This window comes from Aegilops tauschii, chromosome 6, assembly GCF_002575655.3.
Source record: "Aegilops tauschii subsp. strangulata cultivar AL8/78 chromosome 6, Aet v6.0, whole genome shotgun sequence".
In the NCBI taxonomy this organism is placed as follows: domain Eukaryota; kingdom Viridiplantae; phylum Streptophyta; class Magnoliopsida; order Poales; family Poaceae; genus Aegilops; species Aegilops tauschii.
The window spans coordinates 432,047,843-432,054,459 of NC_053040.3; positions in this window are offsets into that span (position 1 = coordinate 432,047,843).

The following is a 6,617-nucleotide window of genomic DNA, read 5'->3' on the forward strand; positions in this document are numbered from 1 at the left end:
GTATGGTTCAGTAAGTTGTCAACCCCTTACCAAAGCACACACCGTACAGAGAGGCCATGGTGGAAGATACCGGATGCATCCGGTAGGCATGCCACCTGGTCCGGGGGCATGGGTGTTTCCGGTTGGGACCGAGAGGGGGGCACCCCTTAGAGCGCGCGGTATAAATTTGATCCCATGCTACGTCGAGGTTGTAGCCTCCCCACTTAGAGTTTTGCTTGGCAGGTGTCGTGGGTGATTCCAGACACCGGTTAGTTAAGCTGGTGTGTGCAGGTCAGGCGCGTTTTCAATTAAAAGGTCGTAGGCGGAATTAGTCCCGATGGACTAAATAAATCCGTTACTCGTGGGTAAAAAGTACACCCTCTGCAGAGGTTATATCTATTCGGATAGCCATGTCCATGGGTAAGGACTTCAGTCTGAGATGGACCATAGTAACGGTGTTCGGATGGAGAAACGGATAAACTGGATCATAGTAACGGTGTTCGGATGGAGAAACGGCTAAACTAGAATCTAGTAACGGTCTTCGGATGGAGAAACGGCTAGACTAGAATTTTGATTATGACCTATGACATATGAGGATTATGTTTATTATTATTATGGACTAACCATTTACATTATTTGAATTTTTGAGTATCCCTGGGATGGTTCTACCTCCTGGATACACACTGTGATTATTCTTATATAAGCCCTCTCTGTGGTGTCGCTCAGACGCCCGACTGCGGCATGCTTGTTATTTATTTATTCTTATATAAGCCCTCTCTATGGTGTCGCTCAGACGCCCGACTGCGGCATGCTTGTTATTTATTTATTCCTTATAAGCCCTTTATGTGGTGTCGCTCAGACGCCCGACTGCGGCATGTTTGTCATTTATTTATTATTCATAAGCCCTTTATGTGGTGTCGCTCAGACGCCCGACTGAGGCATGACTTATATTATTATCCTTTTTTGAGGCGTCGCTTCAGACACTCGAATAGTGCTTTCTATTTTCTACTCCGCGTTGCATATTCATATTTTTACCTGCTTGCGAGCATCATGGATTTCGTTTATTTCGTGATAGACGTTGTGATCATAAAATATTTCGGAGCGTGATTATCCCTTATTATATTCTACCCGTGTTCATAATGTTTGCGAGTACATTCAAACGTACTCATTGGCTTGTCCCTGGCTATTGTCTTGGCCAGATTTCGCGCATGGAGATAACCATTGCGATGACAGCCCCGGAACCTACGCAATGATGTCAGCAGCCTCGCGAAGATAGGAGTTATCCTGGTCAGCTGTTCTTGTGGGAAATCGAGTCCTATAGATGCAGATGTACCACAAACCGCTTCCGCCATCAACCACTAAGAAACCAACTGTTGTACTCCTAGGCCACAATGGTCTTGTACTACATATTTTGTACTTTGCTTGGAATTCTTGTATCAAGTTGGTGCCTCATCAGCTAACAGTAATCCTGGGGCTGGTAAGCACAAAGGCCGTTTTCTGGGAAATTAATATCCCGAAAATCCGGTCCTGACAGACTTGGTATCAGAGCCAGGCTGACCATTGGCTAACCCTATCTTAGCCAGGTCAAAAGAAAACCTAGGTTAACCAAACCACCAGACCTTAGCCTAACCCCGGCCAAGCTTCTCGCGTAAGATAGTCCCACAGTGACCCGATGTAACGCCCACGATGCGGCTATATCTCCCACGTGTCGAGGCACGACTTAGAGGCATAACCGCATAGTGGTTTTGTCGCAAGAAGGGTCATCTTCACACAATCCCATGTAATGAACAAGAATGGGATAAAGAGTTGGCTTACAATCGCCACTTCACACAATACATAAATATCATCATACATCATCCGAGATACAATCATATAGACCGACTACGGTCAAAATCCAGATGAAAATAAGACAACCCCAAATGCTAGATCCCCGATCGTCCCAACTGGGCTCCACTACTGATCATCAGGAAAAGACACATAGTAACGACCACGTTCCTCGTCGAACTCCCACTTGAGATCGACGCCAACGTCTGCACTGGCATCGTCGGCACCTGCAACTGTTTTGGTAGAATCTGTGAGTCACGGGGACTCAGCAATCTCACGCCCGCGAGATCAAGACTATTTAAGCATATAGGACAAGAGGTGCAATGAGGTGGAGCTGCAGTGGCAAAGCATATATGGTGGCTACATTGCGCAAATGAGAGCGAGAAGAGATGCAATGGAACGGACGTCATCTAGCAATGACCAAGAAGAAGTCCTGAACACCTACTTACGTCATACATAACACAGGACGTGTTCACTTCCCGGACTCCGCCGAGAAGAGACCATCACGGTTACACACGCACTTGGTGTATTTTAATTGGGTCAAGTGACAAGTTATCTACAACCGGACATTAACAAATTCCCATCTGCCTCATAACCGTAGGCACGGCTTTCGAAAGATAATACCCTGCAGGGGTGTCCCAACTTAGCCCATCATAAGCTCTCATGGTCAACGAAGGATAAACCTTCTCCCGGAAAGACCCGATCAGTCTCGGGATCCCGGTTTACAAGACATCTCGACAATGGTAAAACAAGACCAGCAAAGCCGCCCGAATGTGCCGACAAATCCCGATAGGAGCTGCACATATCTCGTTCTCAGGGCACACCGGATAAGTCAAGCTACGAGTAAAACCAGACCTCGTGTATCCCCGAGGTGGCCCCGCAGGCTGCTCGGTTCGGACCAACACTCGAAGGAGCACTGGCCCGGGGGGGGGGGGGTTAAAATAAGATGACCCTCGGGCTCGCGAAAACCCGGGGGAAAAAGGCTTAGGTAGCAACTGGTAAAACCAAGGTTGGGCCATGCTGGAGGAGTTTTATTCAAGGCGAACTGTCGAGGGGGTCCCATAAATCACCCGACCGCGTAAGGAACGCAAACTCAAGGAACATAATCCCGGTATCACAGTAACTAGGGCGGCAAGAGTGGAACAAAACACCAGGCATAAGGCCGAGCCTTCCACCCTTTACCAAATATATAGATGCATTAATTAAATAAGAGATATTGTGATATCCCAACATATCCATGTTCCGACATGGAACAAACTTCAACTTCACCTGCAACTAGCAACGCTATAAGAAGGGCTGAGCAAAAGCGGTAACTTAGCCAAACAACGGTTTGGTAGGAAAGGATAGTTAGGGCTGACATGGCTAAAATGGGAGACATGATATAGCAAGTGATAGGTAGCGAGCATGGCAATAGAGCGAACAACTAGCATAGCAAAGATAGAAGTGATTTCAAGGGGTGGTCATCTTGCCTGCAAGATTCTCAGAGTTGTCGAAAGCTTGATCCTCGTAAGCGTACTCGACAGGTTCCTCATTCACGAACTCGTCTCCCGGCTCTACCCAAGACAAGAACACAAACAAACGAAACCACAATCAACAACGAGGAATGCGCAAGCAATATGATGCAAAACATGTATGATATGCAAGATATGATATGTGATGCATATGCGTGCTCCGGAAGGAAAAAGATGAACATGGCAGTAACTTGGCAAACCAAGCATGCCACTGGAAAGATAGGATGATTTCGGTTGAAATCGATATAAAGATCACCGGAATCGGATGCACGGTTTGCAAATGGCAAGCAAAACAAGGATGACACTAAACTGCGATAAACAGCAAGATAGCACTTAAAATGCAACAAGTAACAAAGCTACAGCACCCCAATATAGAAATAAAGCACATGGCAGTAATCTCCAGGAGATGCTTGACAAAAGATGAACACTGAGCTACAGCTAGTTCACAACATATCAAGCTCAAACAAGCATGGCAAAAGTGCAAAAGATTACAGGTTCACAGACTTAGTGAAAAACTGGACATGGCAGAGATCAGCATCAGGTAGCAATGTTCAGAGCACGAAGTCAACATGCTACGGGAACTTAACATAGCAAAACAAGGCATGGTAGTGTTCTACTAAATTCACATGACAAAAGTCCCTTACTGACCTTAAGCCAAAAAGGACCAAAAGATATGATGGCAAGCATGTAAACATAGCAAGTTTCGTTAACAGGTTTCAGACTTGGCAGAAAAACAGAGCATGGCAGAAACAATAATATGAAGGCATCTTGGTGAGCTTGATGCACTCACCACAAAGCAATGCATGACAAAACAAGCATACATACAGCAATATGGCATGTTTATGAATCTATCAATGGCAAGAACAAAAGCATAGCATGTATGGATCAACTACAATAAGCTTGGCGAAAATGCATATCATGTTAAGAATCTGCCAGAAATATTTTATAGCAAAAGTAGAGCAAGATTGAGTCATGCTATGGTACTCTAAAATTGCAAACAATTGCAGGAATGGATCAATTACAACTATAGCTACAAAAAATCCTTACTAAACATCTCCAAAATATTCATGGATCTCTCTCTAGCATCAAGTTTACATGGCACAAAATTACAGCAGACAAAGACTTAGAGAAATCACTAAGTCCCTGAAATCAGAAATATCGCGGGGCCTACTTTGCATGCTTGTGCTAGTCACCACAGAGATCACAAAAATACATGGACTATACCACTGGAAAGATGGCATGGCATACTTCAAAACACATGTAGAGCTCATGCTCAAAAGATGCACAAAATAAATGATACAAAAATGACAAATCTCCAAGTTCTGATAAGACAGCAACTAGCCCTCTTCCAACGAAGATTTGGGTATCAAGATGACCACTAATGAACATGGTGCAATTGAACAAAATGGAGAGCATCACGAGACAAACAATTTGACATATTATACGCGCGAATCGGAGCTACATGCACAAAGTTATCACATCGGGAACAGGAGTACTTGCGGATAGAATTCTCAGACTTAGAAAAAAACAGAGGGGCGAGAAGTCAACGGGCTCACAGATCTGGATCGAGCTCCCGAGCTCGGGCTCGACCGGAGGCGAGGCAGGGGCCGGCGAGGCGAGGGGCGAGGGGGCCGGAGGCGGTCGCCGGCGGCGGGGCCGGACCAGAGGCGGCGGCCGGCGGCGGGGCAGGCGCGCGGCGGAGGCGGCGGCCTGCGGCGGGGCAGGCGACGGGCGCGCGGCGGCGGGGACGGGTGCCGCGGCGGCGGCCGGCGGTGATGGCGGCGGCGGTGGGCCGGCCGGCGGCGGGAGAGGCGGCGGAGGCGCGGCGGCCGCGGGCTCGGGCGGCGGCGCAGCTCGGGCAGCGGGGGCCGGGAACGGGCCCGCGGGCCGGCGGCGGCGGCGGTTGGACGTTGTCCGGCGCGGACGGACGCGTCCGGCGGCGCGGTAGGAAAAACGCTAGGGTTTGGCTGCGATTCCGTTTTTCGGGATGCCCACTCATTTATAGGTAGAGGGAGCTAGGAAACTCCAAATGAGGTGCGGTTTTCGCCCACACGATCGTGATCGAACGACCTAGAGCATGGAAGAGAGTTTGGTGGGCTTTGGGCTGGTTTTGGAGGTTTTTTTTGCTGGATACTCAAATGGACTCTGCGGATGCCCGGTTAACCGTTGGAGTACCAAACGACCTCCGAATGGAACGAAACTTGACCGGTAGACTCCGGGTGGTATATTAAGACCACTTGACAAGCCTCGGTCCATTCCGAAAAAGTTTGACACACGCACACGAAAGAAAACAAGAGGGGTGCACCGGAGGAGATAGGAGCGCCAGATTGGAAAACGGACAACGGGGAAAATGCTCGGATGCAAGAGACGAACACGTATGCGAATGCAATGCACAAGATGACATGATATGAAAATGCATGACATGACAAAATACAAAACGAAAGACAAAACCCAACAACGGAGGGAAAAACATATGACATAGCCGGAAATGGTAAGAGTCGGAGTTACAAATATGGCAAGTTACATGCGGGGTGTTACAACACTCCACCACTACGAGAGGATCTCGTCCTGAGATCTAGGACTGAAAGAACTCCGGATATTCGGAACGGAGATGGTCCTCGCGTTCCCAGGTGGCTTCCCGATCGGAATGGTGCGACCACTTCACTTTCAGGAATTTGATAGACTTGTTGCGAGTCTTGCGCTCAGTTTCTTCAAGAATAGCAACTGGGTGCTCATGATAAGACAAATCTTCTTGGAGGTCAATCTCTTCGAAGTTGATAGTGCGCTCGGGCGTCTTGAAGCACTTGCGGAGCTGTGACACGTGGAACACATCGTGCACGTTCGCGAAGTTGGAAGGAAGCTCAAGTTGATAGGCGAGGTCGCCTCTTTTGCCAATGATCTTGAAAGGACCCACGTATCTAGGGGCAAGCTTCCCTTTGATACCGAAGCGACGAGTGCCTTTCATTGGAGAGACGCGGAGGTAGACATGGTCTCCGATCTCGAAAGCCAAATCACGATGCTTACTATCATAGTAACTCTTCTGACGCGATTGCGCGGCTTTGAGATTATCACGGATGACTTTACACATTTCTTCAGCTTCAGTGATTAAGTCATTGCCAAGAAGTTGGCGTTCACCAGTCTCTGACCAATTGAGAGGAGTACGACACTTTCTGCCATATAGAATCTCGAATGGGGCCTTGCCCGAACTCGCTTGGAAACTGTTGTTGTAGGAGAATTCAGCATATGGAAGACAATCTTCCCATTTCATGCCAAAGGAAATGACACAAGCCCTGAGCATATCTT